This window comes from Dama dama, chromosome Y (genome assembly GCF_033118175.1).
Source record: "Dama dama isolate Ldn47 chromosome Y, ASM3311817v1, whole genome shotgun sequence".
NCBI lineage: Eukaryota > Metazoa > Chordata > Mammalia > Artiodactyla > Cervidae > Dama > Dama dama.
The window spans coordinates 3,184,383-3,210,898 of NC_083715.1; positions in this window are offsets into that span (position 1 = coordinate 3,184,383).

Consider the following 26,516-nt stretch of genomic DNA (forward strand, 5'->3'; position numbering starts at 1 on the left):
GGAAGAAAGAATTCAGCCTTCCTGGGAAATGGGGACCTCAAACACAATAACTCAAAAAAAAAAAAAAAAAAAAGCAGAGGAATAATGCAAAAATAAAAGAGAAAAAAAAAAATTAGAAACTCAGAAGTCCAAATAAATGAATATGAAATCAAAAAGTAACCTGAAAAATAATTCAGAAAAATGATAGAAAAGATGATTAAAAAAAAACCTTGAAAAGAAAATGGAGAAAAAGTAAGAATCAGTTTACAGAGACCTAGAAGAATTAAAGAATAAGCATACAAAGACAAACACATAATCACTGAAATAAAAAATAATACTCTAGAAAGAATCAGTAGCAGAATATCTGAAGCAGAATTATGAATTAGTGAGCTGGAAGATTAAAAAGTTGAAAATAAATTCTGAAGAGCAGAATAAAGAAAAGAACTGTGGACAGTCTCAGAGTCCTTTGGGAATGTATGATATGCACCAACATTAGAATTATAGGGGTCCCAGAAGAAGATGAGATAAAGAAACTGTATGAAAACATTTTTTTTAAAAGATTATAGTAAAAAAATTTCCCAACATGGAAAAGGAAGTAGCCAATCAAGTCCAAGAGGCACCAAGAGACCATTCATGATGAATCCAAGGAGAAACACATCAAGACACATATTAATCAAACTAACAAAGGCTAAACCCAAAGAGAGGATATTAATAGCAGGAAGGGAGAAGCAACAAGTAACATACAAGGGAAAGCCCAAACGCTTAACAGCTGATCATTCAGCAGAAAATCTGCAGGCCAGAAGGGAAAGATTTATTTCAAGTACTAAAAGGGAAAAATATACAACCAAGATTACTGTACCCAGCAAGGATGTCACTCAAAATTGATGAAGAATTCAAACACTTTTCAGATGAGAACAAGGTAAGAGAATTCAGTACCACCAAACCAGCTCTATAGCAAATGAATAATGGAGTTTTATTGTCAAGAAATACAACAGAAGAAAAAAATACAGAATCTACCCCAAATGTTAGCAAATGGCAATAGGAACATATATGTATGTATGTATGTATCAATAATTACTTTAAATATAAACGGATTAAATGCTCCAACCAAAGGACACAGACTGCTGATTGGGTACAAAAACAAGACCAATATATATGCTGTCTACAAGAAACCCACTTCAAGCCTCAAGACACATGTGACTAAAAGTGAGGTGAAAGAAAAATATGTTTCACACAAATGGGAAGCAAAAGAAAGCTGGAGTAGCTATCCTCATACAAAACAAAATAGACCTTAAAATAAAGAAGATTACAAGAAATATGGAAGAATTCTGCATCATGATCAAGGGATCAATTCAACAAGAGGATATAACAATTGTTAATATCTACGCAACCAAGATAGGAGCGCCACAATACATAAGGCAAACACTAACAGACATAAAAGGAGAAATTTACAGTAACCCACTAATAGTAGGAGACTTTAAAACCCCATTCACACAAATGGGCAAATCATCAAAACAGAAAAGAAATAAGGAAGTGCAAGTCTTAAATGACACATTAGATGAGATGGATTTCTTTGATATCTTCAGGACATCCCATCCAAATACAGAAGAATACACCTTCTTCTCAAGGGCACATGGAACACTATCCATGATAGATCACATCTTGTGTCACAAATAAACCCTCAGTGAATTTAAGAAAATTGAAATCATATCAAGCATCTTCTCCAACCACAATGGTATGAGAATAGATATCACTTACAAAAAACAAAACCTGTAAGCAACACAAACATGTGGAGATTAAACAACATGCTTCTAAATACCTGAAAAGTTACAGAAGAAATCAAAAGGGAGAGCAAAAGATGTCTAGAAACAACTGACAATAAAAACATGACAACTCAAAACCAGCGGGATGCAGCAAAAGCTGTTCTAAGAGAGAAGTTTATAGCAATACAATCCTACCTCAAGAAATGAGAAAAACATTGAATAGACAACCTAACTTTACACCTAAAGCAATTGGAAAAAGAAAAATAAATTTAAAAAAAGTAGTAGAAGGAATGAATTTATAAAGTTCTGAGCAGAAATAAATGGAAAAGAAAGAAGCAATAATAAAGGTGAATAAAACTAAAAGCTGGTTCTTTGAGGAGATAAACAACATTGGCAAACCCTTAGCCAGACTCATTGAGAAAAAGAAAAAAAAAAAAAAAGAGAGAGAGAGAAGAATCAACTCAAGAAAATTAGAAATGAAAAATTAGAGGTTACAACAGACAATGCAGAAATGCAAATGATTATAAGAAACTATTATGAACAACTCTATGGCAATAAAATAGATAACCTAGAAGGAATGGGCAGATTCTTAGAAAATTTCAATCTTCCAAGACTGACCAGAAAGAAATAGAAATTATGAACAGCCCAATTACAAACACTTAAAATTGAAGTTGTGATAAAAAATCTCCCCAGAAAAGAAAAGCCCAGGACCAGATGACTTCACAGGTGAATTCTTTCAAAAATTTAGAGAAAGGGTAATGCCTATCCTTCTAAAGCTCTTTCAAAAAATTGGAGAGGAGAGAACACTTCTAAATTCATTCTACAAGGCCACCATCAACCTCATACCAAAAGGAGCCAAAGACAACCTAAAAACAGAAAACTACAGTCCAATATCACTAATGAACATAGAAGCAAAAATCCTCTGTTTTAGCAAACAGAATTCAGCAACACATCAAAATGCTCATGCACCATGATCAAATGAACTTCATTTCAGGGATGCAATGATTCTTCAATATATGGAAATCAAGCAATATGGTGCCCATATTAACAAATTGAAAGATAAAATCCATATGACCATCTCAATAGATGCAGGAAAAGGCTTTGACAAAATTCAGTACCTATTTATGATTAAAACTCTCTGAAAACTGGGCATAGAAGAAACTTGCCTCAACATAGTAAAGGCCATATATGATAAACCTACAGCAAACATTACTCTCAATGGTGAAAAACTGAAATGTTTGCCCTTAAGATCAGGCACAAGATAAGGGTATCCACTTTCACCACTATTACTCAACATAGTTACGGAAGTCCTAGCTGTATTAATTGGAGAAGAAAAAGAAATTAAAGTAATCCAGATTAGAAAAGAAGAAATAACACTGTCACTGTTTGCAAATGGCATAATACTGTACATAGAAAACCCCAAAGATAGTATCAGAAAATTACTAGAGCTAGACAGTGCATTTAGCAAAGTTGCAGGATAGAACATCAATACACAGAAATCACTTGCATTTCTACATACTAACAATGAAAAATCAGAAAGAGCAATTAAGAAATCAATCCCGTTCACTATTGCAACAAAAAATAATTAAGCATCTAGGAATAAACTAAGGAGATGAAACAGCTGTACACAGAATATTACAAGACACTATGAAAGAAATAAAAAGTGACATAAACAGATGGAGAGATATTCCATGTTGCTGGATAGGAAGAAACAATATTTTGAAAATGACTATAAAATCAAATGCCATCTACAGATCAATGCAATCCCTATCATATTACCAGTGACATTTTTCAGAGAGCAAGAAGAAAAATTCACAATTCATATGGAAACACAAAAGACCCCTAACAGACAAAGCAGTTTTGAGAGAAGAATGGAGCTGCAGAAATCAAGCTTCCTGATTTCCCGTTATAACTACAAAGCTATAGTCATCAAGACAGTATGGAAACTGGCACAAAAACAGAAATATAGACTAGTGGAACAAGATAGAAAGTCCAAAAATAAACCCATGCACCTATGGGCACTTTATTTTTGACAAAAGAGGCAAAAATATACGATGCAGGAAAGACAGCCTATTCAATAAATGGTACTGGGAAAACTGGACAGTTACATATAAAAGAATAAAATTAGAACATTTCCTAACACCATACACAAAGATACACCCAAAGTGGATGAAAGAACTAAACGTAAGACCAGAAACCATCAATATCTTAAAGGAAAATATAGTCAGAACACTTGGCATAAATCAAAACAAGATACTCTATGAACCACCTCGTAGAGTAATGGAAATAAAAACAAAAGTAAACCAGTGAGACCTGATTAAACAAAAAAAAAAAAAAAAAAAAAAAAACTTTTGTGCAGCAAAGGAAACTATAAGTAAGATGAAAATGCACCCCACAGAATGGGAGAAAATAATAGCAACTGATACAACTGACTAAGGATTAATTCCCGAAGTATACAAATACAATCAATCCCAGAAAAACAAACAGCCCAATCAAAAAGTGGGGAAAAGACCTAAAAAGACATATCTCAAAGAAGACATACAGATGGCTAACCACACATGATAAGATGATCAACATCCCTCATTTATTTGAGAAATGTACATCAAACCTACGCTGACATATCACCTCACACTGGTCAGAATGAACCTCATCAAAATGTTTACAAATAATAAATGCTGGAAAGGGTGTGGAAAAAAAGTGAATCTTCCTGCACTCTTGATGAGAATGTAAATTGATACAACCACTATGGAAGATGGTATGGAGATTCCTTAAAAAAAAACTAGGAGTAAAAACCACCACTTGATCCAGCAATCCCTCTCCTAGGCAAATATCCCAAGGAAACCAAAATTGAAAGAGACGCATGTATCCCATTGTATGGAAGCAACCTAGATGTCCATTGACAGATGAATGGATAAAGTAGTTGATGTATATACACACAATGGAATATTAATTATACACACAATGGAATATTAATATTACTCAGCCATAAAAAGGAAAACATTTGAGTCAGTTCTAACGAAGTGGATGGACCTAGAACTTATTATACAGAGTGAAGTGAGTCAGAAAGAGAAAGATAAATATGGTGTTCTAACACATAGATAACATATAAAAAGCAAAGACATTACTTTGCCAACAAAGGCCCATCTAGTCAAGGCTACGGTTTTTTCAGTGGTCGTGTATGGAAGTGACAGTTGGACTGTGAAGAAAGCTGAGCACCAAAAAATTGATGCTTTTGAACTATGGTGCTGCAGAAGACTCTTGAGAGTCCCTGCAAGGAGATCCAACTAGTCCATCCTAGAGGAGATTAGTCCTGGGTGTTCACTGGAAGGACTGATCCTGAAGCTGAAACTCCAATACTTTGGCCACCTGATGTGAAGAGTTGACTCATTGGAAAAGACCCTGATGCTGGGAGGGATTGGGGGCAGGAGGAGAAGGGGATGACAGAGGATGAGATGGTTGGATGGCATCACTGACCTGATGGACATGGGTTTGAGTAAACTCCGGGAGTTGGTGATGGACAGGGAGCCCTGGTGATTCATGGGGTCACAGAGTCGGGCATGACTGAGCGACTGAACTGAACACATATATATAGAATCTAGAAAAGTGATAGTGTAGAATTTATTTGCAGAGCAACAGACATAGAGAATAGACTGTGGTCCTGGGGAGAGGGAAGAAGAAGGTGAATTGTATGAAAAGAGTAACATGGAAACTTCCATTGCTGCTATTGCTACTGCTAAGTCACTTCAGTCGTGTCTGACTCTGTGTGGTTGGTATCACTGACTCAATCCCTGGGATTCTCCAGGCAAGAACACTGGAGTGGGTTGCCATTTCCTTCTCCAAAGCTGAAAAGTGAAAGTGAAGTCATTCAGTCAGGCTCCTCCATCCATGGGATTTTCCAGGCAAGAGTACTGGAGTGGGGTGCCATTGCCTTCTCCGGGAAACTTCCATTACCATATGTCAAATAGATAGCCAAAAGGAATTTGCTGTATAGCTCAGGAAACTCGGACAATACCTAGTGCACTTGAGAGGGATGTGTAATCTTCAGTTCCTGCTATACGGAATATTCTGTCCATGTGTGTTAAGTCCACTTGGTTTGTATTGTCATTTATGTTTTCTTTTAATTCAGAGGACTTATTTTCTTCTAGCATCATTTGGATATCGATTATTGAGCCATACTTCGTGTTCAAGTTTTGTAGTTTTTATACTTCATGTTTGTCAAAAGGCTGAGAAACAATTCAACATTTTTGAGTTTTGGATTCAGGTACCTGGAACTCTTTGTGATTTTATCACTAATATGTAAAATAATATGACAAAATATATAACTAACATAATATAATGATATATAATGTCCTGGGTGTTCATTGGAAGGTCTGATGCTGAAGATGAAACTACAATACTTTGGCCACCTGATGCAAAGAGGTGACTCATCTGAAAAGACCATGATTTTGGGAAAGATTGAAGGCAGGAGGAGTAGGGGACGGCAGAGGATGAGATGGTTGGTTGGTATCACTGACTCAATGGACATGGGTTTGCTGGGAGTTGGTGTTGGAAAGAGAGGCCTGGTGTGTTGCAGTTCATGGGGTCGCAAAGAGTCAGATATGACTGAGTGACTGAAATGACCTGAACTGACTGTCATTTCTCTAATATAATTTTAAATTTCATATCTCTTTTGTATCCCAGAAGTATAGTCACTATGACTTTTTTTTATTGTTTGCATAAAAATTTCCTTGCAACCTAATTCTTAAAATCTATTCAGTTCTAAGATTTGTCTCTTTGACATGATGGCATCTTTTAGTGTACTGCATTACTTGTTATTTGTTATCTTTTTAGTCAATATATTTTAGTATGATTTTAAGAAGTAGCTCTAGAGACTTTGAATATTGCTGTCAGTCGGTCAGTTGTGTGCAACTCTTTTGTGACTTCATGGACTGCAACAGGACAGGTCTCCCTCTACTTCATACTCTCCCAGAGTTTGCTCAAATTCATATCCTGAATTTGTGATGCCATCCAACTGTCTCAACCTCTGTCACCCCCTTCTCCTCCAGTCCTCAATCATTCACAGCATCTTGGTTTTTTCCAATGATTTCACTCTTGGTATTGGGTGGCCAAAATGCTGGAGTTTCAGCTTCAGAGTTAGTGCTTCAAATGAATATTTAGGGTTGATTTCATTTAGGACTGATGAATTGATCTCTTTGCAGTCCAAGGGACCCTTAAGAATCTTCTGCAACATCACAGTTGAAGGCATCAATTCTTCAACTCAGCCTTCTTTATGGTCCAAAAAGCAACCAGATATCAAATTGCCAACATCCATTGGATCATCAAAAAAGCAAGAGAGTTCCAGAAAATCATCTATTTCTGCTATATTGACTATGTCAAGCCTTTGACTGTGTGGATCAAAATGAACTGTGGAAAATCTTGAAAGGTCTGGAATACCTGATCTCCCTCTTGAGAAAAATGTATGCAGGTCAGGAAGCAAGAGTTAGAACTGGACAAGAAACAATCGATTGGTTCCAAATAGGAAAAGGAGTACATCAAGGCTGTATATTGTCACCCTACTTATTTAACTTATATGCAGAGTACATCATAAGAAACGCTGGACTGGAGGTTGCAAAACCTGGATCAAGATTGCCAGGAGAAATATCAATAACCTCAGATATGTAGACGACACCACCCTTATGGCAGAAAGTGAAGAAGAACTAAAAAACCTCTTGATGAAAGTGAAAGAGGAGATTGAAAATGTGGGCTTAAAGGTCAACATTCAGAAGACTAAGATGGTGGCATCTGGATCCATCAGTTCAGTTCAGTACAGTTCATGTTCAGTCATGACTGACTCTTTGTGACCCCATGAATTGCAGCAGGCCAGGCCTCCCTGTCCATCACCAACTCCTGGAGTTTACTCAAACCCATGTCCATTGGGTTGGTGATGCCAACCCAGCCATCTCATCCTCTGTCTTCCCCTTCTCCTCCTGCCCCCAATCCCTCCCAGCATCAGGGTCTTTTCCAGTGAGTCAACTCTTCACATCAGGTGGCCAAAATATTGGAGTTTCAGCTTCAGCATCAGTCCTTCCAATGGACACCCAGGGATGATCTCCTTTAGGATGGACTGGTTGGATCTCCTTGCAGTTCAAGCGACTCTCAAAAGTATTTTCCAACAACACAGTTCAAAAGCATCAAATTTTCGGTGCTCAGGTTTCTTCACAGTCCAACGCTCACATTCATACATGACCACGTGAAAAACTATAGCCTTGACAAGATTAACTTTGTTGACAAAGTAATGTCTCTGCTTTGTAGTATGCTACCCAGTTTGCTCATAGCCTTCCTTCCAAGGAGTAAGCGTCTTTTAATTTCATGGCCGCAGTCAACATCTGCAGTGATTTTAGAGCGCCCCAAAAAATGAATTCTGACACTGTCCCCACTGTTTCCCCATCTATTTCACATGAAGTGATGGGACCAGGTGCCATGATCTTAGTTTTCTGAATGTTGAGCTTTAAGCCAACTTTTTCACTCTCCTCTTTCACCTTCATCAAGAGGCTTTTTAGTTCCTCTTCACTTTCTACCATAAGGGTGGTGTCATCTGCATATCTGAGGTTATTGATATTTCTCCCAGCAATCTTGATTCCAGCTTGTGCATCCAGCCCAGCGTTTCTCATGATGTATTCTGCATGTAAGCTAAATAGCAGGGTGCCAATATACAGCTTTGATGTACTCCTTTTCCTATTTGGAACCAACCTGTTGTTCCATGTCCAGTTCTAGCTGTTGCCTCCTGGCCTGCATTTAGGTCTCTCAAGAGGTAGGTCAGGTTGTCTGGTTCTCCTATCTTTCAGAATTTTCTACAGTTTGTCGTGATCCACTCAGTCAAAGTCTTTGGCATCGTCAATAAAGCAGAACTAGATGTTTTTCTGGAACGCTCTTGCTTTTTCATGATCCAGAGGATGTTGGCAATTTGATCTCTGGTTCCTCTGTCTTTTCTAAAACCAGTTTGAACATCTGGAAGTTTACATTTCATGTGTTGCTGAAGTCTGGCTTGGAGAATTTTGAGTATTACTTTACTAGCATGAGATGAGGGCAATTGTGTGGTAGTTTCAGCATTTTTTGTTATTGCCTTTCTTTGAAATTGGAATGAAAACTGACCTTTTCCAGTCCTGTGGCCACTGCTGAGTTTTCCAAATTTGCTGGCATTTTGAGTGCAGCACTTTGACAGCATCATCTTTCAGGATTTGTAATAGCTCAAGTGGAATTCCATCACACACACTAGTCTTGTTCATACGGATGCTTTCTAAGGCCCTCTTCACTTCACATTCCAGGATGTCTGGCTCTAGGTGAGTGATCACACCATCGTGATTATCTGGGTCGTGAAGATCTTCTTTTGTACCGACCTTCTGTGTACTTTTGCCACCTCTTCTAAATATCTTCTGCTTCTTTTAGGTCCATACCATTTCTGTCCTTTATCGAATACTTCTCTTCATGAAATGTTCCCTTGGTATCTCTAATTTTCTTGAAGAGATCTCTAGTCTTTCCCATTTTGTTGTTTTCCTCTATTTATTTGCATTGATCACTAAGGAAGTCTTTCTTATCTCTCCGTGCTTTTCCTTGGGACCCTGCATTCAAATGGGAATAGCTTTCTTTTAATTCCTTTGTTTTTCGCTTCTCTTCTTTTCAGCTATTTGTAAGGTCTCCTCTGACAACCATTTTGCCTTTTTTGCATTTCTTTCCCATGGGGATGGTCTTAATCTCTGTCTCCTGTACAATGTCATGAACCTCCATCCATAGTTCATAATGCAGTCTGTCTATCAGATCTAGTCCCTTAAATTTATTTCTCGTTTCCACTGTATAGTCATAGGGGATTTGATTTAGGTCATCCCTGAATAGTCTAGTGTTTTTCCCTACTTTCTTCAATTTAAGTCTGAATTTGGCAATAAGGAGTTGATCTGAGCTACAGTCAACTCCCAGTCTTGTTTTTGCTGACTGTATAGAGCTTCTCCCTTTTTGGCTGCAAAGAATACAGTCAATCTGATTTCAGTGTTGACCATTTGGTGATGTCCATGTGTAAAATCTTCTCTTATGTTGTTGGAAGAGGGTGTTAGCTGAGTTGTGTTCTCTTGGCAAAACTCTATTAGCATTTTCCATGCTTCATTCCATACTCCAAGACCAAATTTGCCTGTTACTCCAGGTGTTTCTTGACTTCTCACTTTTGAATTCCAGGCCCCTCTAATGAAAAGGACACCTTTTGGGGATGTTAGTTCTAAAAGGTCTTGTAGGTCTTCATAGAACCATTCAACTTCAGCTTCTTCAGCATTACTGGTTGGGGCATAGGCTTGGATTACCGTGATATTGAATGTTTGCTTGGAAATGAACAGAGATCATTCTGTCTTTTTTGAAATTGCATCCAAGAACTGCATTTCGGACTCTTTTGTTGACCATGATGGCTACTCCATTTCTTCCAAGGGATTCCTGCCCCCAGTAGTAGATATAATGGTCATCTGAGTTAAATTCACCCTTTCCAGTCCATTATTTAGCTCGCTGATTCCTAGAATGTCAAAATTCACACTTGCCATCACCTGTTTGACCAGTTCCCTTTTGCCTTGATTCATGGACCTAATATTCCATATTCCTATGCAATATTGCTCTTTATAGCATCAGAACTTGCTTCTTTCACCAGTCACATCCACAACTGCATATTGTTTTTGCTTTGGCTCCATCCCATCATTCTTTCTGAGGTTATTTCTCCACTGATCACTGGTAGCATATTGGGCACCTACCAACCTGGGGACCGCAAGGCAAGAACACAGAAGTGGTTTGCCATTCCCTTCTCCAGTGGGCCACATTCTGTCAGATCTCTCCACCATGACCCGACGTCTTGAAAGCCCCCACATGGCATGGCTTAGTTTCGCTGAGTTAGACAAGGCTGTGGTCCGTGTGACCAGATTGACTAGTTTTCTGTGATTATGGTTTCTGTGTCTGCCCTCTGATGCCCTCTAGCCACACCTACCGTCTTACTTAGGTTTCTCTTACCTTAGATGTGGGGTATTTCTTTATGTCTGCTCCAGGAAAGTGCAGCCACTGCTCCTTACCTTGGACAGATGGTATCTCCTCACGGCTCCCCTCCTGACCTTCAACGTGGAGTAGCCCTCTTGACCCCCCCTGCGACCACACAGTTGCCACTTCTTGGGAAATAGGTGGGGAAAGAGTGGCTGACTTTATTTTTCTGGGTTCCAAAATAACTGCTGATGGTGATAGCAGCCATGAAATTAAAAGATGCTTACGCCTTGAAAGGAAATTTATGACCAACCTAGACAGCATATTAAAAAAGAGAGACATTACTTTGTCAACACAGGTCAGTCTACTTTAGCTACGGTTTTTCCCAGTGATCATGTATGGATGTGAGAGTTGGACTATGAAGAAAGCTGAGTGCAGAAGAATTGGTGCTTTTGAACTGTGGTGTTGGAGAAGACTCTTGAGAGTCCCTTGCACTGCAAGGAGATCCAACCAGTCTATCCTAAAGGAGATCAGTCCTGGTTGTTCATTGGAAGGATTGATGTTGAAGCTGAAACTCCAATATTTTGGCCACCTGATGTGAAGAACTGACTCATTTGAAAAGACTCTGATGCTGGGAAAGATTGAGGGCAGGGGACAAGGGGACGACAGACGATGAGATGGTTGGATGGCATCACCGAGTCAATGGACATGGGTTTAGGTGGACTCCCGGAGTTGGTGATGGACAGGGAGGCCTGGCGTGCTGCAGATCATGGGGCTGCAGAGTCAGACACAACTGAGCAGCTGAACTGAACTGAACTGAACTGAACTGTACATCTGAACATCTGTACGAGACTTCTGGATAAACTGTATGTGCTTGTGACTGTGGGGGGCTTTCTAGTAAAGTGATGCCTCTTCTTTTTAATACAATAGGTAGGATTGTCATAGCTTTTTATACAAAGTTTTTTTTTTTTTTTTTTTTTTTTTTTTTTTTTTTTTTTGTTCCATGACTGCAGTCATCGTTTACAGTGAGTTTGGAGCCCAAGAAAATTAAGTCTTTCTGTGATTCCAAGTTTTCTCGTTTAATTTGCCAAGTAGTGATGAGACTAGATGCCATGATTTTTGTTTTTTAAAACTTGTGCTTTCAGCGAGATTTTTCTCTTTCCTCATTTGCCCTCATCAAGAGGCTCTTTAGTTCTGTTTCATTTTATCGTTTTTTAGAGTGTTACCATCCATATTCTGAAGTTGTTGATGTTCCTCCTGCAAACACTTTCCAGCTGTCATTGGAATCAGACTTGTCATCCACCTTGGCATTTTGCTTACTATACCCTGAACATATTTCATATAAGCAAAGTGACAGTATATAGCCTTGTCACACTCCTTTCCATGTTTTGAACTAGTCAACATTTCTATGTCTACTTTCAACTCTTGCATCTTGACCTGCATACCTATTTCTCAGGAGACAGATTAGAAAGTCTGATACTTCCATCTCTTTTTGAATTGCCCACAGTTATTGTTATCCACAACAGTAAATGGCTTTAGTGGAGTCAAGAAAGCAGGTGTAATTTTTTTTTTTTTTTTCTGGAATTCCTTGTTTTCTCGGGATCCAAATTTTATTGGCAATTGTTCTCTGATTCCTCTATCTTTTCCAAAACTAGGCTGCACATCTTCAAATTTTTTGTTCACATATTGCTGAAAAATTTTGATTATTATCTTGCTAGCAGATGAAAGGAGCACAATTGTCCAGTTTAAGTGTTCTTTGGCATCCATCTTTTTTGATATCAGAAATGAAATTTGACCTTTTCCAAACTCTTGGCCACTGATGTGTTTTTCAATTATGATAACATATGAAGTGCCACAGTTTTAAAGCGTTGTTAACAGTATAACATATTCATGGTGATGAATTCTCTCAGTTATTGCTTAAAATTTTGGTTTCTCCTTTATATCTCTATAAGTTCCTTGTTGGTTGTAGATTTGACTCATTCATCAGTTCGAGTATATGCTATCATTCTCTTCTGACCCGAAAAATTTCTATTGAAAGACCAACTGCTATCCTTATGGGGATTCACTTGTTTGTTATATATCTCTTTCCCCTTGCTGCTCCTAATGTTTGATTTTTGTGTTTAATATTTCTTTATCTGATTAATATGTGTTGTGTAATGTTTCACTCTGAATTTATCATCTTCGAGACGTTCTGGGGCTCTGGGCCTTGGAGAAGTATTTCCTTCCACACTTAATGGAGATTTTCAACATTTATCTCCTCAAGAATTTTCTCATGATCCCGTTTTCTTTCTTTCTTTTCTCTCTCTCTCTCTCTCTCTCTCTCTCTCTCTCTCTCTGTTTTTTTGTTTTCTTTTTTCTTTCTGGTGTGGCATAGCATTTAACATTGTCCCCAAAAGTCTCAGGGGTTTTCCACACTGCTTTCCTTTTTTCCAATTCTCTTTAATATGTTTCCATATAATTTGTCCTTTCTGCTGCCTTGGTTACGCTACTGTTGCTTCCCTCCAGAGTGTTTTTAATCTCAGTTATCACATTATTACTGATAGACTCTTTTTTAGTTCTTCTAGATCTTGTTAATTTTTTTTTTTTTTCATCTTCTCAATCCGTGTCTCCAGTGTATTTATCAGGGACTCCACATTATTTTTAAGATTATAGATCACCATCACTGTCTTTATTTTGAATTATTTTTCAGGCAGACCCCCTATGTCATCTTTGTTTGGTTTGGTGGATTTTTATCATGTACCTTCACCAGTTGCATATTTCTCTTTCTTTCTTTTTTTTTTTTTTTTTTGTTTACATTGCTGTGGTTTGGGTCACCTTTCTGCAGGCTGGACAGTTATGGCTTCATTTTGTTGTGGAGTCTGCTCTTTGTGGATGGGGTTGGAGCAGTGACTTGTCAATGTTTAGTGCTTTGGGGAACTTCTGTCTGGGCTCTGCAGGTGGATCTGGATCTCTTCACTCTGGAGTGCAATGAAGTGTCCAGTTATGCATTTTTGATTGTGGGTTTGGTATGGCTGTGGGCAGTCCATTTTTTATGGTATTCATTGTTGTTTTCCTATTTTGCTAGAGAAGAGTTGTGGGTTATCTTACACTGAACTTGCTGGATTTTGTGTGGAGCTTTATTTCCTTGTAGGTATGGAGACTTTGTCTGTGTACTTCTCTTTTAATGTTCCTGGTGTCACGAGTTTGATGACGATTCAAAGTTCTGGAATTGACTTCCTGGCCGCTGGGCTTTGATTCCTTTGTTACAGTATTATCAAGAATTCCACATGCATACAGCACAGAAGATAAAAACCAAGGGTAAGGGGCGGTCATAAGTTGGTGGAGGAATAGGACAGGAAGACCACTTTCTCCCCTAGGAATTCATTGAAAGATCATTTGCACACTGAGAGAATTCCACAAAACAACTTCTGAACACTGTCAGAGGACACCAGACACCCAGAAAGGCAGCCCATTCTCTCTGAAAGGAGGTATGACAAAATATAAAAGATAAAAAGAGAGACAAAAGAGTTAGGGAAAGAGACCCATCCTGGGGAGAGAGTCATGAAGGAGGAGAAGTTTCCAAACACCAGGAAATCTTCTCACTGGTGAGTCTATGGGGAGTTTTGGAATTTCAGAGGGGAACAGAAAGGAGGAAAAACAGAAACAAAAAACCCCACCGAATACGCACCGAACAACAGCCCTCAGTGGAGAAGTAGTGCGGAACATCACGAACACCACCAGTGAGTCAGGGTTGAACAGGAAGTCATGGGTTTCATGCTTAAGGTATGGACCGGGCCTGAATGCCCTGAGGAAAGTCTGAGGGAGCTAACTTGGGATAGCATCCCACACTGTGGGATAGCCAGAGAGAGAGAGAGAGAACTTTCCCATGGAAAGCTCTAAGGCACAGCCTGGACTGCTCACAGAGCAAAGGATTGAGTGAATATCAGAGGAGAGCTAGCCAATTGTGAACCGGCCCCTCCCCCAACAGAGGCAGAGACGCAGGGGGGTGACAGCAAGAGCCAGATGGCAAGGGACAATCTTGGCCCCAGAGAAGGCATCCTTTACCAAACAGTAAGCAGGATCCCAGTTGCTAACCAAGTCTTCCTGGGATCCTGGGTACTTGACATCTGCCAGGAGGGTCACAGTCAGAGATCAGCTCCCCAGAGGAGACACACAGCACACCTGAGATAGCGTTCTCACTGTAAATCCAGAAACTGAGCGGATGGGACTGGGGAGGTGATAAGATGCACCATACACCAGGGAGAGTGTGCTTGCCAAGCATACGGTCTCCTGAGCTGCTTGAGACTGAGAAGGGCACAAAAGGCAGGCCAACTGAGTCTTTGCTTTTGTGGAGTACCTGAAAACCTAAGCCTGAGCAGCTCAGTCCAGGAAGTGCATGCAATGCAGGACCCGCATTAGACAGTTCCCCAGCAGAGCAACCTGGAGTCTGAGCAGTGTAGACCGGAAAGGCACACATGTCGTGAGTGGGGGCAAATCCAATGTGGCCCAGACACTGTAAGCACTCCCCACAAAAGCCAATGATATTTATTTGCAGTGGCCCTCCCTCCCCACAACACAACTGAACAAGTGAGCCTAAATAAGTGACTACCTTTGCCCCCATTGTATCAGGAGAGAAATTAGACACTTGCAAACAGCAAATGCCAAAATAAACAATGAAGAGGGAATCACTTTGGATGTAACAGGTGCAAGAGATTAAAACCCTGAAGTTAGCACTGACTACATTGGAAGGGGCCTATAAACCTTGAGAAGAAGTAAAAGCTGGAACAAAACACTATCCGAAACAACTGACCCCACACTGCCATCAACAACTCCAGAGAAATTCCTAAATATATTTTACATTCTTAATATTTTAAGTTATTACTGATTTAATTTTCACATTTATAAACTGCCATTACTGGCAAAAAACCCTATTTTAAAACAAATTTCATAATCACAAATTTCTGTGATTTTTAAAAATACTTCATTTTTGAGAGTCTAACCTCCAGATTTTTTAAACTATGCTTTTTGGTATTTGTTAACAATTTTGTCCCTTTAAGAATTCAAACTTCAGTATCCATTTTTACTTAGGAGTGTGATTGCTGGCTTCATCACTCTCTGCCCCTTTTGACTCTCCTTTTTCTCCCCCAGGTCACCTGTATCTCTTCTTTCCCCCGCTCTTCTCTACCCAACTCTGTGAATCTATTTGGGTGTTCCATGCAGTGGAGAACACTTAGAAAACTGATTACTGGCTAGATCTGTCTCTCTATTTTTGACTTCTCCTTTTCTCCTCCTGGTCACCTCTATCTCCTTCCTCCCTCTTCTCTTCTCTATGTAACTCCATGAACCTCTCTGGGTGTTCCTCATTGTGGAGTATCTTCTCACCATGAACCTAGACGTTTTATCATCAGTGCTGTATGCATGAAATCTTGAGACTACAGAAACAATAAAACAGAAAGCCAGAGGTAGGAGGCTTAAATCCAAAACTTGAGAAGACCATAAAACTCCTGACTCTGGGGAACATTAATCAACAAGAGCTCATCCAAAAGCCTCCATACCTACACTGAAACCAAGCTCCACTCAAGAGCCAACAAGTTTCAGAGCAAGACATACCAAGAAAATTATCCAACAATGCAGGGACATAAACCTGAGCATTAACAGGCAGGTGGTCAAAAGTCACACCAAACCCATAGACAACTCAAAACTCACTACTGGGATGTTCACTGTGCTCCAGAGAGACGAGATCCACTTCCACCCGTCGGAACACAGACACAAGCTTCCCTAACCAGGAAACCTTAACAAGTAACTCTTCTAAATGCATCCATGGGGAGGAAACTCCACAATAAAGAGGAACCACAAGTTTTAGGATACAGAAAGGCCACCCCAAACACAGCAACCTAAATGAGATTAAAAGGCAGATAAATATTCAGCAGGTAAAGGAATATGATAAATGTCCACCCAACCAAACAAAAGAGGAGGATATAGGAAGTCTACCTGAAAAATAATACAGAATAATGATGGTAAGAATGATCCAAAATACTGATAAGAAAATCGAGTAACAGATAAATAGTCTGGAGACAAGGATTGAGAATATGCAAGAAATGCTTAACAAGGACCTAGAAGAAACAAAAGAGCTAATCAATAATGAATAATGCAATAACTGAGGTCAAAAACACTCTGAAGGCAATGAACAGTAGAATAAATGAGGCAGAAGATAGGGTAAGTGAGGTGGAAGATAGAATGGTGGAAACAAATTAAGCAGAGAAGAAAAAAGAAAAAACGAATTAAAAGAAATGAGGACTAACTCAGAGACCTCTGGGACAATGTCAAATGCCCCAACATTCGAATCATAGGAGTCCCAGAAGAAGACAAAAAGAAAGGTCATGAGAGGATACTTGAGATAATAGCTGAAAACTTCCCTAAAATTGAGAAAGAAATAGCCACCTAAGTCCAAGAAACCAGAGTCCCAAACAGAATAAACAAGACACATATTAATCAATTAATGAAAATCAAACATGAAGAACAAATATTTAAAGCTGCAAGCAAAAAAACAACATATAACACCCAAGGGGATGCCCATATGGATAACAGCTGACTTTTCAATAGAAACTCCAGGCCAGAAGGGAATGGAAGGATAGACTTAACGTGATGAAAGAGAAAAGTCTACAAACCAGATTACTGTACCCAACAATGATGTCATTCAAAAATGAAAGAGAATTCAAAACTTTATAGACAAGAAAAAGCTCAGAGAATACAACACCAGCAAACCAGCTTTTCAACAAATGCTAAAGAATCCTCTCTATACAAGAAACACAGAAAAGGCATATAAACTCAAGCCCAAAATAACAAAGTAACTGGCAACAGGATCATACTTATCAATAATTACCTTAAAGGTAAATGGGTTGAATCCCCAAACCAAAAGACAAAGCCTGGCTGAATGGATATAAAAATAAGGCCCATTATATAGTCTGTCTACAAGAGACCCACCTCAAAATAAGGGATGCATACAAACTAAACATGAAGAGTTGGAAAAAGATATTTCATGCAAATGGAGAAAAAAAGGAAGCAGGAGTAGCAATACTCATATTTAATAAAATAGACTTTGAAATAAAGGCTGTGAAAAGAGACAAAGAAGGACACTAAATAATGATCCAAAGATCAATCCAAGAAGAAGATATAACAATTATAAATAAGTATGCAACCAACACACCTAGCACCAAATATGTAAGGCAAATGCTAACTAGTATGAAATGGGAAATTAACAGTAACACAATAATAGTGAGAGACATTAATACCCTACTAACAGCAATAGATAGATCAACTAAACAGAATACCAGCAAGGAAACTCAAACTTTAAATGGTACAAAGGATCAGGTCAGTTCAGTCACTCAGTCATATTTGACTCTTTGTGGCCTTATGAACCGCAGCATGCTAGGCCTCCCTGTCTATCACCAACTCCTGGAGTTTACCCAAACTCACGTCCATTGAGTCGGTGATACCATCCAACCAACTTATTCTCTGTGGTCCCCTCCTCCTGCATCAGGGTCTTTTCCAATGAGTCAGCTCTTTGTATGAGGTGGCCAAATTATTGGAGTTTCAGCTTCAACATCAGTCCCTCCAATGAACACCCAGGACTGATCTCTTTTAGGATGGACTGGTTGCATCTCCTTTCAGGCCAAGGGACTCTCAAGAATCTCCTCCAACACCAAAGTTCAAAAGCATGAGTTCTTCGGTGCTCAGCTTTCCTTATAGTCCAACTCTCACATCCATACATGACTACTAGAAAAACCATAGCCTTGACTAGATGGACCTTTGTTGACAATGGATCAGTTAGACCTAATTGATATCTATGGGACATTCCACCACAAACAATGAATTTCACCTTTTTCTCATTGTGCACGGAACCTTCTCCAGGACATATCATATCCTGGGCCATAAATCTAGCCTTTGTAAATTCAGAAAATTTGAAACCATTCCAAACTTCTTTTCTGATGTCAATGCAGTAAGATTAGATATCAACTGCAGGGAAAAAAAAAAAAAACTATTAAAACTTTCAACATATGGAGGCTAAACAACACGCTTCAGGATAACGAACAAATAAGAGAAGAAATAAACAAATAAATCAAAGAATGCATAGAAATGAGTGAAAATGAAAGCACAACAACCCAAAACCTATGGGACACAGTAAAAGCAGTTTTAAAGGGAAAGTTCATAGCAATACAAGCCTACCTCAAGAAACAGGAGAGAAATCAAATAAATAGCATAACTGTACACCTCAAGCAACTAGAAAATGAAGAACAGCATGGTTAGTAGAAGGGAAGAAATCATAAAAATTAGTGTAGAAATAAATGTAAAAGAAACAAAAGAGACCATAGCAAAAATCAACAAAGCTAAAAGTTGGTTCTTTGAGAAGGTAAATAAAATAGACAAACCATTAGCAATACTCATCATGGAACAAAGAAGAATCAAATCAACAAAATTAGAATGAAAATGGAGAAATTGCAATTGACAACACAGAAATACAAAGCATTGTAAGCATCATCAGCAAATATATGCCAATATAATGGGCAACTTGGAGGAAATGGACCAACTCCTAGAAATGTACAACTTTCCAAAACTGAACCAGGAAGAAAGAGAAAATCTTAACAGATCTATCACAAACAGGGAAATCAAGACTGTAATTAGAAATATTTCAGCAAGCAAAAGCCCAGGACCAAACGGCTTCACAGCTGAATTCTACCAAAAATTTACAGAAGAGCTAACACCTATTCTTCTCAAACTCTTCCAGAAAATTGCAGAGGAAGGTAAATTTCCAAACTCATTCTATGAGGCTAAACTAGTATCACTCTAATATCAAAACCATACAAAGATGCCACAGAACAGGAAAACGACTGGCCAATATCACTGATGTATAGATGCAAAAATCCTTAGCAAAATCCTAGCAAACAGAATCCAACAACATATTTAAAAGATCATACATCATGACCAAGTGGGCAGGAATGCAAATATTCTTTAATATCTGCAAATCAATCAATGTAATACTCCACAGTAACAAATTGAAAGATAAAAAACATAAGATTATCTCAATAGATGCAGAGAAAGCCTTTGACAAAATTCAACATCCATTTATGATAAATGGATAAAAAAAAAAAAAAACACTGTAGAAAGCAGGAATAGAAGGAACATACCTCACAAATAAAAAAGTATATATGATAAACTCACAGCAAACATAATCCTCAATGTTTCCATGAAAATTTGAAAGCATTTCCCATAAAGTCAGGAACAAGTGTGCTCACTCTCACCACTACTATTCAACATAGTTTTGGAGGTTTTATCCATAGGAATCAAAGAAGAAAAAGCAATAACAAGAACCCAGATTTGAAAAGTGGTAAAGCTCTCCATGTGTGCAGATGACATAGAAAACCTTAAAAACATCACCAGAAAATTACTAGAGCTAATCAATGAATATAGTAAAGTTGCAGGGTATAAAATCAGCACACAGAAATCCCTTGCATATACTAACAATTAGAAAACAGAAATTGAAATTAAGGAAACAATCCCATTCACCATTGCAACAAAAAGAATAAAATATTTATGAATAACTCTACTGAAAGAAACAAAAGATCTATATATAGAAAATTATAGAACATTGAGGAAAGAAATCAAAGAGGAAACAAATAGAGGGAGAAATATACCATGCTCTTGGATTGGAAGAGTCAATATAAAGAAAATGAGTATATTAGCAATGTGTTAAATTCAGTGAAATCCCTATCAAGCTACCAATGGTATTTTTCAGAGAACTAGAACAAATAATTTCACAATTTGTATAGAAATATAAAAAACTCAAATAGCCAAAGCAATCTTGAGAAAGAATGGAACTGAAGGAATCAACCTGCCTGACTTCAGGTTATACTACAAAGCTACAGTCATCAAGACAGTGTTGTACTGGCACAGAAAACAGAAATATAGTTCAATGGAACAAAATAGAAAGCCTAGAGATAAATTCACGCACCTGTGGACACCTTATCTTTGACAAAGGAGACAAGAATATACAATGGAGAAAAGAGAATCTCTTTAATAAGTGGTGCTGGGAAAACTGGTCAACCACTTGTTGAAGAATGAAATTAGAACACTTTCTAACACCATACACAAAAATAAATTCAAAATGGATTAAAAGTCTAAACATAAGAGCAGAAACTACAGAACTCTTGAGGAAAACATAGGCAAACTGCTCTCTGGCAGAAATCACAGCAGGTTCTTCTTTGACCCACCTCCTATAGTAATGGAAATAAAAGCAAAAATAAACAAATGGGACCTGATTAATCTTAAAAACTATTGCACAATGAAGGAAACTATAAGTAGCAGGGAAAGACAGCATTCAGAATTGGAGGAAATAATAGCAAATGAAGCAACTGATAAGAATTAATCTCAAAAATGTGCAAACCACCATTGAAGCTCAATCCCAGAAAAATAAACGGCCCAATCCAAAAGTGGGCCAAAGAACTAAATCTCAATCTCAAAAATATACAAACCACACTTGAAGCTCAATCCCAGAAAAATAAACGACCCAATCCAAAAACGGCCCAAAGAACTAAACAGATATTTCTCCAAAGAAGACATACAGAAGGGTAGCAAACACAGGAAAAGATGCTCAACATCAATCATTATCAGAGAAATACAAATCAAAACCACAAAGTGGTACCATCTCATGTTGGTCAGAATGGCTGCTATCCAAAATTCTACAAACAATAAATGCTGAAGAGTGTGTGGAGAAAAGGGAACCCTCTTACACCATTCGTGGAAAGGCAATCTAGTACAGCCACTATGGAGAAGAGTGTGGAGATTCCTTAAAAAAAAAAAAAAAAAACCTGGACATAGAACTGCTATATGACCCAGCAATTCCATTGCTGAGCATACACACCAAAGAAGCCAGAATTGAAAGAGACACATTTACCCCAATGTTCACCGCAGCATTGTTCATAGTAGCCAGGATATGGAAGCAACCTACATGTCCATTGACAAATGAATTGATAAGAAAGCTGTGGTACACATACACAATGTAATATTACCTGGCCTTTAAAAGAGTTCCTTTGAATCAATTCTAGTAGGGTGGACGAAACTGGGGCCTATTATAAGTCAGAAAGAAGAACACCAATACAGTCTATTAATGCATTTATATTCAATTAAAAAGATGATAACAACGACCCTATGCGCGAGAAGGCAAAAGAGATATACATGTAAAGAACAGAATTTTGGACTCTGAGGGAGAAGCCGAGTGTGGGGGATTTGAAAAAATATCACTGAAACATGTATATTTTCATATGTGAAACAGATTGCCAGCCCAGGATCTAAGCATGAGACAGGTTGCTCAGGACTGGAGCACTGGGATGACCCTGAAGGATGGGATGGAGAGGGATGTGGAAGGGAGGGTCAGGATGGGAAACACATATACACCTATGGCTGATTCATGTCTATGTATGGCAAAAACCAGTACAATACTGTAAAGTAGTGAGCCTCCAATTAAAAATTTTTAAAAAAGAAATGAAACAAAGAATGACATCTGGAATTCTCTTCCCGCATGGTGGAACATGCCTTCCCATTGCCGAAGTGTATCAGACAGACAGTTAAAACAGACAGAACATATAACATGGTCCACATTCTTATTACATAATACCTTCAATGTCCAAGCCTCACCCCACTGCCAAGTTGCCAAATATACATAACTTCTGGCTTCAGCTCTCTGTGTCCACTAGGCAATAAGAAATTTATGAGTGTATTTTTTTGAGATACACTGACAATGCATGCCTTTAAAAGGCCACATGTCTTGGGAGATAAAGTGAAAAATTTGTGCTTCCAGCCTTCGTTTTATAGGGCTTCCAAATGCATTCACTACTTCCCAAATCCTCACCCTTCATCTGTAGACAAAAACTGAGATATTACGCGGAGAAGAATGGCTTTTCACAGAGATGGTAAGTTGGAAAGTAAAAATGGAGTGAGTAGCCTATGTAAGTATGTTTAACAGCTACTAGGCATGCAAGGTCAAAGATGCTTCTCCCAGGATTACAGAGCTTGATTGAGAAGCCTTAGTTTTGTTTTACCTCTCATCTCTTTTCTCAGTTCACATGTGAGGCATGCTAATACATCAGAAATGGGAATGTCTAGGAGGTATTTAGAGACAATGCCTACTGCTGCATAAGACCAAAGTTGTACATTACAGTGGCATGTGGGTTAAAGTGGCATGCGGTTTAAGGTTTCTATCATAACATTCTACTTGACTCTGCAGAAGTTCTCCATCCCCATGAAGCTCTCAAGAGACATTGTGGCAAGTATACTTTGAGGAAAGATAGGAAGGAAACTCACAAGGTCTGTGTACTTTCTAACTGTCCTCAGTCTCACTTATCATCCCATGTATAAGGACAGATTAAGATGCTTTGTGAAACATCCCCCAGGCCCTGCCAACACCATTTTTTTAATGTAGTTAAGTCACTCAGTTTTGTCAACACTTTGCAATTCCGTGTACAGCAAGAACTCCAGGTTTCCCTGTCCTTTAAATCGCCCAGAGTTCGCTGAATCTCATGGTGTTGATGAATTGCAATTATTTCATCTTCTGTTGTTCCCTTCTCCTGCACTCAATCTTTCACAGCATCAGGTTCTTTCCAGTGATTTGGCTCTTGGTCTTGGGCCAAGAACCAATTATTGGCTCTTCAGTCTTTCCATGAATTGTCAGTTTGAGGGTCTTCACGGTTGACTTGTTTCCGTCTCTCTGCTCTTCATAGAACTCTCAAGATACTTCTCCAGCTCCACAGTTGTGAAGCACTGATGCTTTGACAGTTCTTATGGTCCCTCTCTCACCTTGATACATGACTAATGGATTAACAAGAGCTTTGTCTTTTGGATTTCGCCAGTGATGTCTTTACATTTTAATATATTGAATAGATTAGGCAAAGCTTTTTGTCCAAGGAACAAGAGTCTTTAGTTTCATGGCTGTAGTCAATGTCCACGGTGATGTCAGAGGTCAAGAAAATAAAGTCTGTCACTGATTCCGTTTTATCTTCATTGATATGCCTTGAAACGATGGAATTAAATGTCATCATTTTAGTTGTTTTAATATTGGGTTTTAATCCAGCTTTTCCACTCTCCTCTTTCTCCTTCATCAAGGGACTTTTTAGTTTCTAACGTCCTTCTGCCATTTGGGTGATGTCATCTGGATAACTAAGGTTATTCATATCTTCTACATAAAGTTTTTCCAGCTTGAGATTCATCTAAGATGCTATTTTTCATGATGTATTCTGCACAGAAGTTAAATTAGCAGAGTAACAGTATATAGCCTTGACATATTTCTTTCCCACTCTTACAACATGATCTGCATACATGTTTCCCAGGAGACTGGTAAGATGTTCTGGTGTTCTTATCTCTTTAAGAATTTTCCACAGCTTTTTTTTTTTTTTTTTTTTTTTGTGATCCACACTGTCCAAGTCATTAGCAGAGAAATTAAGCAGATGTAAATGATTTTATTGAATTCCCTTGCTTTTCTATGATCCAAACATCAATTAAAATGTACCTATTAAGATTAAATCATGAACTACACATGCCTCTTTTTTTTAATTGTTATTTCTTGTTGTTTCTCTCTTTTTCAAGTAGTCAACTACCAACTGGTAATTTCCAGTGAATTTGCCATCCTACTTCTACAAGAATTGAATTATGCCCATGGCAGTCTCTGACCTTTGACACCAACTGAATGGAGTTAAGCTTTGAGAGTCAAAATGGAGCATCTATGCTCGGGGAAGAGGTTAGGATATTTCAAAAAATGGCTACATATATTCAGGAGCTGACTTTTTGAGCACAATTCTTGTATCATCTCTTATCAGGAAGAGAACTGCATTTTTTCATGCTGATGGCAATCACTCATTAACAGAAATTTCTGGGAAAACACACACCCACACACCCAAATATGTGCTTCATTGCATGTTGAAAGCCAAAAAATTACCAGTTATGTGTGTATGTATAGAATCTAATTTCAAACAGATTAATTCATGTCAACTAATATTTGTTGCTTTACTGTCATGCACAAACAAATAACAGCTTGCAAGGAAAGAAAATCATAAGTTCCAAGAAGGATGAAGTGTAGAAGGACATGCAGTGCATCTCTCTCAATGAAAGGATCACAAATAATATTTCTACACTGTTAACAGTTCTCCCAGAGCATCAACTGAACACTAGCCGAACACTGTGTTCATCAGAGTGGCCTGTGTGGATTCCCAACATAGCTGGGTAGAATGGGTATAAAAAGGAAGAAGGAGGATGAGAGGAAGCAGGACAAAATCTGTGCCTTGAGGTGAGGGAATGAGAAGCACAGAAGAGACTTCCAGATTAAGGCAAGCCCCCTCACTAAAATGCAATGTATTTTGGATAGAAAGGAAGCAAAGTGAAAGATATGATAAAATATAATTTGTATAGCTTGAGAGTCACACAATGTGTGGTGTAGCCATACATGACCCAAACTGCAATGCAGATCAACCAGTGTGCATAAGGTCTGGAAGTTGGAACATGGGGTGTAGAGAGCACTCCTGGGAGAGGACTGCCATTGAATATGTGGAGATGGCCTGATGGTGCATGAAGGAGTAGTTGTGTAGCAGAGAATTCCTTTTGAGAATTGCCAAACTGCCAAAGAGGCAGGGCCTTACTGCTGTATCACACACAGGAAGTGGAGGCACCATTGGAATCCCCCTCTTCCCACATGTTAACACCTACTACCAGGCAATAGAGAAAGACCAGAAAGAAGTACCACTCATGCTCTTGCAAACACAAGCTAGGCCCATGGCTGCCGGATTGGCTGCCTAACAGGTACCACCAGGATTCCTGCAGTCCAAGAAACTGTACCACCTTGTCCTGCTCTCATCAAGGCAAACCCAAGTGCTCCACAAATGTCTCAGGCTAGGGAGAATGCAATGGACCCCACTCCAGTACTCTTGCCTAAAAAATCCCATGGATCTGGAGGAGCCTGGTAGGCTGTAGTCCATGGGGCGCTAAGAGTTGGACACAACTGAGTCAACAGGACATAAAGTGGCCCTAAAGTAATGTGAAAATACCTAATGCAGACTTACTACAAGTCTCAAAGAGAGAGACTGGAAGCAAAATATAAATTTGATGAACATGGCCACTTCAAGAACAAGAACGGGTACATAGGAGGTAACGTGGTGTTTTCAAGTCATATATATATATATACATATTTGTATATACGTATATATATGTACACGACTGAGTGACTGAACTGAACTGAACTGATATATATGTACGTATATACGTATGTATACATCAGTTCAGTTGCTCAGTCGTTTCTGAGTCTTTGCGACCCCATGAATCACAGCACGCCAGGCCTCCCTGTCCATCACCAAATACCTGAGTTTACTCAAACCCATGTCCATCGGGTCAGCGATGCCCTCCAGCCATCTCATCCTCGATCGTCCCCTTCTCCTCCTGCCCCCAATCCCTCCCAGCATCAGGGTCTTTTCCAATGAGTCAACTCTTCGCATGAGGTGGCCAAAGTATTGCAGTTTCTGCTTCAGTGTCAGTCCTTCCAGTGAACACCAAAGACTGATCTCTTAAGACTGATCTCTTTTAGGATGGACTGGTTGGATCTCCTTGCAGTCCAAGGGACTCTCAAGAGTATTTTCCAACAACACAGTTCAAAAGCATCAATTCTTTGGGGCTCAGCTTTCTTCACAGTCCAACTCTCACATCCATACATGACCACTCGAAAAACCATAGCCTTGACTAGACGGACCTTTGTTGGAAAGTCATGTTTCTGCCTTTTAATATGTT